This window comes from Nycticebus coucang, chromosome 3, assembly GCF_027406575.1.
Source record: "Nycticebus coucang isolate mNycCou1 chromosome 3, mNycCou1.pri, whole genome shotgun sequence".
Lineage (NCBI taxonomy): Eukaryota > Metazoa > Chordata > Mammalia > Primates > Lorisidae > Nycticebus > Nycticebus coucang.
This window is the reverse complement of record NC_069782.1, coordinates 51,053,238-51,063,225: the sequence shown is the minus strand read 5'-3', so window position 1 is coordinate 51,063,225 and position 9,988 is coordinate 51,053,238. Positions and strand designations below refer to the sequence as shown.

The 9,988-nt window shown below is 43.5% G+C and overlaps 1 pseudogene across 1 annotated transcript; it reads right to left on the bottom strand.

Annotated features, from left to right (window-relative positions):
• Positions 1-8,220: 8,220 nt before the first annotated feature.
• Positions 8,221-9,552, bottom strand: LOC128582085 (serine/threonine-protein phosphatase 4 catalytic subunit-like; annotated as a pseudogene). The gene has a single exon (XR_008378983.1). The product of XR_008378983.1 is annotated as a serine/threonine-protein phosphatase 4 catalytic subunit-like (transcript).
• Positions 9,553-9,988: the final 436 nt, after the last annotated feature.

The window sequence follows — 9,988 nt, the reverse complement described above, 5'->3', positions numbered from 1 at the left end:
ACAGCAACCTCCAACTCCTGGGCTTAAGTGATTCTCTTGTCTCAGCCTCCCAAGTAGCTGGGACCACAGGCACCCGCCACAACGCCCGGCTATTTTTTGGTTGCAGTTTGGCCGGGGCCGGGTTTGAACCCGCCACCCTCGGTATATGGGGCCGGCGCCTTACCGACTGAGCCATAGGCGCCGCCCAACAAAATATTTTTTAATGCATACGATGTGCTTGGCACAGTGGTAGGCAACGGATATATAAAGATAAACAAGAAACGGTCTCTGAGAAGTTCACTGTGTCATGAGCTTGTATTATAGTATGCGCACTCCTTGTCTCTGTGGGTTTGTGCTGCGGTAACAGGCACAGCAAACTGTGTCACTCTGACCTTGATCTTGTCATCACAGATCCTATCTCATTTCTACTTTGAAGGATCTTGTGCTTACACTGGGCACACCTGCATAACCCAGGATAACCTCACTATTTTAGGGTCTGATGATTAGCATTTTAATTCCTTCTGCAATTCTAATTCCCTTTGCCATGTAACCTAACATATTCACAGGTTCCAGGAATTAGGACATAGCCCTCTTCTGGTCAGGCATTATTCTTCTTTCCATAATAACCCACAGGTCAAAGTCGAAGTCTCAAGGGAAATTAAATGCACATATATTTTTAACTGAATGCAAATGAAAATACGTCATGTCAACTGTATGGATGTACCAACACAGTGCTTAGAGGACTATGATAAGTATTACAAGTAATTTAATATTTATAATACTAATCAATAATAAAGATCTCATATCCGTAATCTACACTTCCACTTCAAGGAACTGGAGAATGGAGAGCAAATCAAACCCAAAGCAAGCAGAAGGTAGGAAATAATTAAGAGCAGAAATCAATGAAATTAAGAATTGAAAAATAATGGAGGCCAGGTGTAGTGGCTCATGCCTGTAATCCCAGCACTCTGAGAGGCCAAGGCAGGTGGATTACCTGAGCTCAGGAGTTTGAGCCAGGCTGAGCAAAAGTGAGACCCATATCTAGTAAAAATACAAAAACTAGTAGGGTGTTGTGGTGGGCGCCCGTAGTCCCAGCTACTAGGGAGGCTGAGGCAAGAGGATCACTTGAGCCCAAGAGTTTGAGCTTCCTGTGAGCTATGATGCCACAGCATTCTACCCAGAGTTACAGAGTGAGACTCTGTCTCAAACAAACAAAAAAACAGAAAGAAAATAATGGAGAAAATTAATGAAACCAAAATGGACTCTTAGAAAAATAAATAAGTAATATTGGTAAATCTCTAACTAGGTTGCCAGGTTGAACAAAAAAAAAAAAAAAAGAGAGAGAGAGAGAATACATTAGAACACATTTTAAGAACAAAAGAGGGGAGAGACGGTCACAGACCCACAAACGCTGAAAAAAAATCACAGACTCATAGACACTGGAAGACCATCACAGACCCACAAACACTGGAAGACCACCACAGACTCACAGACACTGAAAGATCATCACATACCCATAGACGCCAGAAGATCACCACAGACCGACAGACACTAGAAGACCACCACAGATCCACAAACGCCGAAAGACCATCACAGACCCACAGACACTGGAAGACCAAACACCAAAAGACCATCACAAACCTGCAGACACTGGAAGACCATCACAGATCCACAAATACTGAAAGACCATCACAGACCCGCAGATACTGGAAGACCAAATGCCAAAAGACCACCACAGACCCACAGACACTAGAAGATCTCCGCAGACCCACAAACACTGGAAGATCACCACAGACCCACAGACATTAGAAGATCTCCACAGACCTACAGACGCTGGAAGACCACCACAGACCCACAGACGCTGGAAGACCACCACAGACCCACAGACACTAGAAGACCACCACAGACCCACAGACACTAGAAGATCTCCGCAGACCCACAAACACTGGAAGATCACCACAGACCCACAGACACTGGAAGACCACTGCAGGTCCACAGACACTGAAAGACCACCACAGGCTCATAAATGCCAAAAGAGCACCACAGATCCATAGACACTGGAAGAACACCGCAGGCCCACAGATGCTGAAAGACCACCGCAGGCCCACAGACGCTGAAAGACTACTACAAACCCATAAATGCTGAATGACCACCACAGACCCACAGACACTGGAAGATAGTAAGAGGCTGTTATGGATGACTCCAATTTGGATCTGAAGCAGCCTGAGGAAGGTGTGTAACATTGAAAAGTGATAAGACCAGGAAGCTGAAGACAGAAGACTAAAGGAACTCACTGGCAGTCCTGAGAATGAAATTGATGACTGCGGATTTGTATTGATACACAAACTCCAGGTGGCTCAGAGGTTCACTTGAAGCTTGATGTTTGTGAGTTTGCAGTGGAAATTCAAAGATACAAAACAATCAAGGGCAGTAATAAAAAAGAGTTTAGATTCTCAATATGGTGTTTAAAGTGTGGGGGAGCATGCAGTGGGGAGGAGGATGGAGAGAAACCCAGAGAGGGCTGACACATAGACCGGGGACAGGGACACTTGGAGGCTCAAGGAAAAAGAAGTTTATACAAAGGCAAAAAAAAAAAAAAAAAAATATATATATATATATATATTGTAAATGAAGGGTTAAGAGATCTATACTTTGGTCCTTTATTTTGCAGCTACTGTGTTCTAGTCAGTATTATAGACATGGGATGCAAAGGTGAACTAGATAGGCAGATCTCTACTAGTGTCGAGTTCACAGGCTTAGAACTGATGAATAAATACATAAAAATAATACTCAATGATACATGCTAGGAAGTACTTAGAAAGGTGTACAGGGCAGCACCTGTGGCTCAAAGGGGTAGGGCACCGGCCCCATATGCCAGAGATGGTGGGTTCAAACCCAGCCCGGGCCAAAAACTGCAAAAAAAAAGAAAGCAGTACAAAAATGGTAAGATTTTGACTGAGACTTTTACTAAGTAGGGATGTGTAGCTATAAGACAAAACACTCTAACAAGTGGCATTGAATGTTAAAATTCTCCATAAACACCTCTACCTATGAACTTCCCATTAGACCACAGCTATCCAAAAGTTGTCCATCCCAATGACACAAGTCTCTCATAAGAAATCTCAATCAGGGTGGTGCCTGTGGCTCAGTGAGTAGGGTGCTGGCCCCATATACTGAGGGTGGTGGGTTCGAACCCAGCCCTGGCCAAACTGCAACAACAACAACAACACAAAGAATTCTTAATCAAATTATTTCACCAGGGCAAAGCAATTTTTTTGTTAAGAGACTTTCCCATTCCCTACACTGATGTATTTCTCAAGAAGATGAAAAAGTGTAATCATTCAGGCCTAGTTTAAGTGAACAAATCTCTTTAGAATTTCTAGTTTCTGTATAACTTCTGACATCTAGTTTTCTCTGCTTTTCCTCCCTCCCCATAACCTTAATTGTCATTAATTGTCCTCATATCAAAATTGAGTACATAGGATTCATCCTTCTCCATTCTTGTGATGCTTTACTAAGAATAATGTCTTCCACGTCCATCCAGGTTAATACGAAGGATGTAAAGTCTCCATTTTTTTCAATAGCTGAATAGTATTCCATGGTATACCTATACCACAGCTTGTTAATCCATTCCTGGATTGGTGGGCATTTAGGCTGTTTCCACATTTTGGCGATTGTAAATTGAGCTGCAATAAACAATTTAGTACAAGTGTCCTTATGATAAAAGGATTTTTTTTCCTTCTGGATAGATGCCCAATAATGGGATTGCCTGATCAAATGGGAGGTCTAGCTTGAGTGCTTTGAGGTTTCTCCATACTTCCTTCCAGAAAGGTTGTACTAGTTTGCAGTCCCACCAGCAGTGTAAAAGTGTTCCCTTCTCTCCACATCCACGCCAGCATCTGCAGTTTTGAGATTTTATGATGTGGGCCATTCTCACTGGGGTTAAATGGTATCTCAGGGTGGTTTTGATTCGCATTTCTCTAATATATAGGGATGATGAACATTTTTTCATATGTTTGTTAGCCATTCATCTGTCTTCTTTTTTTTTTCCCCCTTGCATTTTTTTTTTTTTTTTGTAGAGACAGAGTCTCACTTTATGGCCCTCGGTAGAGTGCCATGGCCTCTCACAGCTCACAGCAACCTCCAACTCCTAGGCTTAAGCAATTATCTTGCCTCAGCCGCCCGAGTAGCTGGGACTACAGGCGCCCGCCACAACGCCCAGCTATTTTTTTGGTTGCAGTTTGGCCGGGGCTGGGTTTGAACCCGCCACCCTCAGTATATGGGGCCAGCACCCTATGGACTGAGCCACAGGCGCCACCCTCCTTGCATTTTTTTTTATTGTTAAATCATACCTGTGTACATTAGTGCAATCACCTGTACCCATTCTAAGATGCAACATAGATGTGGCCCCACCCATTACCCTCCCTCCACCAAAACCTCCCCCCTCCCTTCCCCTTCCTTGGCCCTTTCCCCATAGTCTTGTGCCATAGTTGAGTTATAGTCTTCATGTGAAAGCTATAATTTAGCTTCATAGTAGGGCTGAGTACATTGGGTACTTTTTCTTCCATTCCTGAGATACTTTGCTAAGAAGAATATGTTCCAGCTCCATCCATGTAAACATGAAAGAGGTAAAGTCTCCATCTTTCTTTAAGGCTGCATAATATTCCATGGTATACATGTACCACAATTTGCTAGTCCATTCGTGGGACGATGGGCACTTGGGCTTCTTCCATGACTTAGCAATTATGAATTGGGCTGCAATAAACATTCTGGTACAGATGTCTTTGTTATATTGTGACTTTTGGTCTTCGGGTATAAACCTAGTAAAGGAATTATAGGATCCAATGGCAGGTCTATTTTTAGGTCTCTAAGTATTCTCCAAACATCCTTCCAGAAGAAATGTATTAGTGGGCATTCTCACCAGCAGTGTAGAAGTGTGCCCTTTCCTCCACATCCACGCCAACATCTCTGGTTTGGGGATTTTGTTATGTGGGCTACTCTTACTGGGGTTAGGTGATATCTCAAAGTAGTTTTGATTTGCATTTCTCTGATGATTAAGGATGATGAGATTTTTTTCATGTGTTTGTAGATTGTGCGTTGGTCTTCTTTAGAGAAGTTTCTCTTCAAGTCCCTTGCCCACCCTGAGATTGGGTCACATGTTCTTTTCTTGTTAATACGTTTGAGTTCTCTGAGGATTCTGGTTATTAGACCTTTATTGGAGGTATAACCTGCAAATATTTTCTCCATTCTGAGGGCTGTCTGCTTGCTTTACTTACTATGTTCTTTGCTGTGCAGAAGCTTTTTAGTTTGATCAGGTCCCAGTAATGTATTTTTGATACTGCTTCAATTGCCTGGGGTCCTCCTCATAAAATATTCACCCAGGCCAATTCCTTCAAGAGATTTCCCTGCACTTTCTTCAAGTATTTTTATAGTTTCATGTCTTACATTTAAATCTTTTTTCCAGTGAGAGTCTATCTTAGTTAATGGTGAAAGGTGTGGGTCCAGTTTCAATCTTCTACAGGTTGCCAGCCAGTTTACCCAGCACCATTTGTTAAATAGGGAATCTTTTCCCCACTGAATGTTTTTTTTTTTTTTTTTTGTAGAGACAGAGTGTCACTTTATAGCCCTCGGTAGAGTGTTGTGGCCTCACACAGCTCACAGCAACCTCCAACTCCTGGGCTTAAGCGATTCTCTTGCCTCAGCCTCCCGAGTAGCTGGGACTACAGGCTCCTGCCACAATGCCCAGCTATTTTTTGGTTGCAGTTTGGCCGGGGCCGGGTTTGAACCCATCACCCTTGGTATATGGGGCCGGCGCCTTACCGACTGAGCCACAGGTGCCGCGCCCCCACTGCATGTTTTTAATTGGCTTGTCAAAGATCAAATAACGGTAAATAGCTGGATCCATCTCTTGGTTCTCTATTCTGTTCCAGACATCTACTTCTCTGCTTGTGCCAGTACCATGCTGTTTGGATCACTATGGATTTATAGTACAGTCTCAGGTATGGTAATGTGAGTCCTCCCGCTTTGTTTTTTTTTGTTTTTTTTTTTTTGTAGAGACAGAGTCTCACTTTATGGCCCTCGGTAGAGTGCCATGGCCTCACACAGCTCACAGCAACCTCCAACTCATGGGCTTAAGTGATTCTCTTGCCTCAGCCTCCCAAGTAGCTGGGACTACAGGCGCCTGCCACAATGCCCGGCTGTTTTTTTTTGTAGAGACAGAGTCTCACTGTACCGCCCTCCGGTAGAGTGCCGTGGCCTCACACGGCTCACAGCAAACTCTAACTCCTGGGCTTACGCGATTCTCTTGCCCCAGCCTCCCGAGCAGCTGGGACTACAGGCGCCCGCCACAACGCCCGGCTATTTTTTGGTTGCAGTTTGGCCAGGGCTGGGTTTGAACCCGCCACCCTCGGCATATGGGGCCGGCGCCCTACTCACTGAGCCACAGGCGCCGCCCTCTCCTGCTTTGTTTTTTTTTTTTTTTTTTAATTTGGCCAGGGCTGGGTTTGAACCCACCACCTCCAGCATATGGGACCGGCACCCTACCCGCTGACCTGCTTTGTTTTTATTGCTCAGTAATGTTTTGGCTATTCGAGGTTTTTTCTGATTCCATATAAAACGAAGTATTATTTTTTCAAGATCTTTAAAGTATGACAATGGAGCTTTAATAGGAATTGCATTAAAATTGTATATTGCTTTGGGCAGTATAGAAATTTTAACAATGTTGATTCTTCCCAGCCATGAGCATGGTATGTTTTTCCATCTGTTAACATCTTCAGCTATTTCTTTTCTTAGAGTTTCATAGTTCTCTTTGTAGAGATCTTTCACGTCCTTTGTCAGGTATGCTCCCAAATATTTCATCTTCTTTGGCACTACTGTGAAAGGAATAGAGTCCTTGACTGTTTGTTCGGCTTGGTTATTGTTGGTATATATAAAGGCTACAGATTTATGGGTGTTGATTTTGTAGCCTGAGACATTGCTATATTCTTTTATCACTTCTAAAAGTTTTGTAGTAGAATCCCTAGTGTTTTCCAGATATACGATCATATCATCTGCGAAGAGTGAAAGTTTGATCTCTTCTGACCCTATGTGGATACCCTTGATCCCCTTTTCTTCCCTAATTGCAATGGCTAAAACTTCCATTACAATGTTAAAGAGCAATGGAGACAATGGGCAACCTTGCCTGGTTCCTGATCTAAGTGGAAATGATTTCAATTTAACTCCATTCAATACGATATTGGCTGTGGGTTTGCTGTAGATGGCCTCTATTAGTTTAAGAAATGTCCCTTCTATTCCAATTTTCTTAAGTGCTCTGATCATGAAGGGATGCTGGATATTATCAAAAGCTTTTTCTGCATCAATTGAAAGAATCATATGGTCTTTAGTTTTAAGTTTGTTTATGTGTTGAATTACATTTATAGATTTACATATATTGAACCAGCCTTGAGACCCTGGGATAAATCCAACTTGGTCATGCTGTATAATTCTTTTGATGTGTTGTTGGATTCTGTTTGTTAGGATCTTATTGAGTATTTTATCATCAATTTTCATTAGTGATATTGGTCTACAATTTTCTTTTCTTGTTGGGTCTTTCCCTGGTTTGGGGATCAAGGTGATGTTTGCTTCGTAGGATGTGCTTGGTAATATTCCTTCTTTTTCTATATTTTAAAGAGGTTTAGTAATATAGGTACTAGTTCTTCTTTAAAGGTTTGGTAGAATTCTGACGTAAAGCCATCTGGTCCTGGGCTTTTCTTTTTAGGGAGATTTTGTATAGTTGATGCTATTTCAGAACTTGATATAGGCCTGTTCAACATTTCCACTTCGTTCTGGCTAAGTCTTGGTAGGTGGCGTGCTTCCAGGTATTGGTCGATTTCTTTCAGATTTTCATATTTGTGAGAGTAGAGTTTCTTGTAGTATTCATTAAGGGTTTTTTGAATTTCTGAGGGGTCTGTTGTTATTTCATCTCTACCATTTCTAATTGATGAAATTAGAGATTTTACTCTTTTTTTCCTGGTTAGGTTGGCCAAAGGTTTATCTATTTTATTGATCTTTTCAAAAAACCAGCTTTTGGATTTATTGATCTGTTGTATAATTCTTTTGTTTTCAATTTCATTTAATTCTGCTCTGATTTTGGTAATTTCTTTTCTTCTGCTGCATTTGGGGTTGAAGTGTTCTTCTTTCTCCAGTTGTTTGCAATGTTCCATTAATGACTTCCTCTCTTTCCGTTTTCTTTTTTTTTGACCATTTTCTTCTTTTATTAGAATTTTTTTTCATTTTTTCTCAAAATTTTTATCTAAAAACAGACCAAAAAAAAAAAAAAAGAAAAAAACAGAAGGAAAAAAAGAAAAACAAATTATTGGAAACTTCATGGTTCAAGTGGGGAGAAAGGAGAGGAGGATGGAGCTAAGGCCCCAAGCCTCTCCAGAGTAAGTCCTCACCCTTGAAGTGCCCTCTGGGGGGCAGAGCAGAGCCAGGGACAGCCCCTCACCCAGCCTCCGTCTGAGGAAGAGGGCAGAGTCACAGTGGTCCGAGGGACAGAAGGGCTGGAGGGGGTAGGGATAGAGGGGATCACAGGAAGTAGTCAGCCACGGGTTTCTTGGAGGGGATGCCCCATGTTTCTTGGGGAGCAGCCTCCGAGATGATGAAATCTTTCTGGAGATGCTCATCCAGCTCCAAGATGGCTGCCACATTTCCACAACGGTAGCAGTAGTTGAGTGCCGACCACACAGTGAGCACGGTCTCTTTGAAGTGCCACTTGTAACCTTCCATTAGCAGTTGATGGGCCCGACAGATCATGTCAATGTCGTTGGCTACATTGAACTGGGCCACCACATCACTGCCAAATAGATATCCAGCCCAACGGGGGCTCACACCCCAGCCTGTTGTGTCTTCAGGGTCGGACCAGAGAAGGTCGCACATGGGCCCGTCATGAGGCACCTCTTGCTTTCGGTCAATAGTCCGGATCTGGTCCAAGGTCTGAATGGAGGGGGAAAGGCCCCCATGTACACAGAAGATCTTGCCATCAATGATGGCTGACAGGCTGAGGTAGTCAAAGATCTCAGTGCAATAGCGCCACACAGTCACTGAGCCATATTTGCACAGGCACTCATCATAGAAGCCGTAGACCTGGGTGATCTGGCGGCTCTCATGGTTACCCCGGATCAGGATGATGCGGTCAGGATAGCGAACCTTAAGTGCCAACAGCAGAAGGAACGTTTCAACGCTGTAGAAGCCACGGTTCTGAACAGCTCCTTGAGGTCATAGAATTGTCTGTGGATGTCACCACATACTATGACTGGCGAGTCCACCCTCTGCACGTTGCTCTCCTCTACCAAGATCTCTCTGGCCTTAGCACACAGGGCCTTGATTTCACTCTCCTTAATGAGCTCGCAGCGCCACAGCTGCTCAATCTGCCTGTCCAGGTCGCTGATCTCCGCCATGGCCCACCCCCTGGCGCGGGTCAGAGATGGGGCCACCGCCCCCTCCGAGCCGCACAGGGGCCTCCACCACTGCGACTCCGGCTCCGGCTCTGGGCTCCCTGCCTCCCTCCTTCCCTCTGCTTTGGGCCACCGCCACCGCTGCTTCTACTTCTGGCCCCGCAGCGGAAGCAAAGGGGTCTTTCTGTTTTCTTGAGGAAGGCTTGCAGTGCTATAAATTTCCCTCTTAGGACTGCCTTTGCAGTATCCCAGAGGTTCTGGTAATTCATGTCTTGATTGTTGTTTGTTCCAAAAATATGGTGATTTCCTTCTTAATCTCGTCTATAACCCATGTATCCTTCAGCATAAGGTTGTTTAGCTTCCATGTTTTTGTATGGGTATGCAGGTTCCTGTTGTTATTTAGTTCAACTTTTATTCCATGATGGTCTGAGAAGATGCAAGGAATAATTTCTATTTTTTTAAATTTGCTGAGGTTAGATTTGTGGCCTAAGATGTGATTGATTTTGGAGTATGTTCTGTGGGCTGATGAGAAGAATGTGTATTCAGTTTTGTTGGGATGAAATGTTCTGTAGATG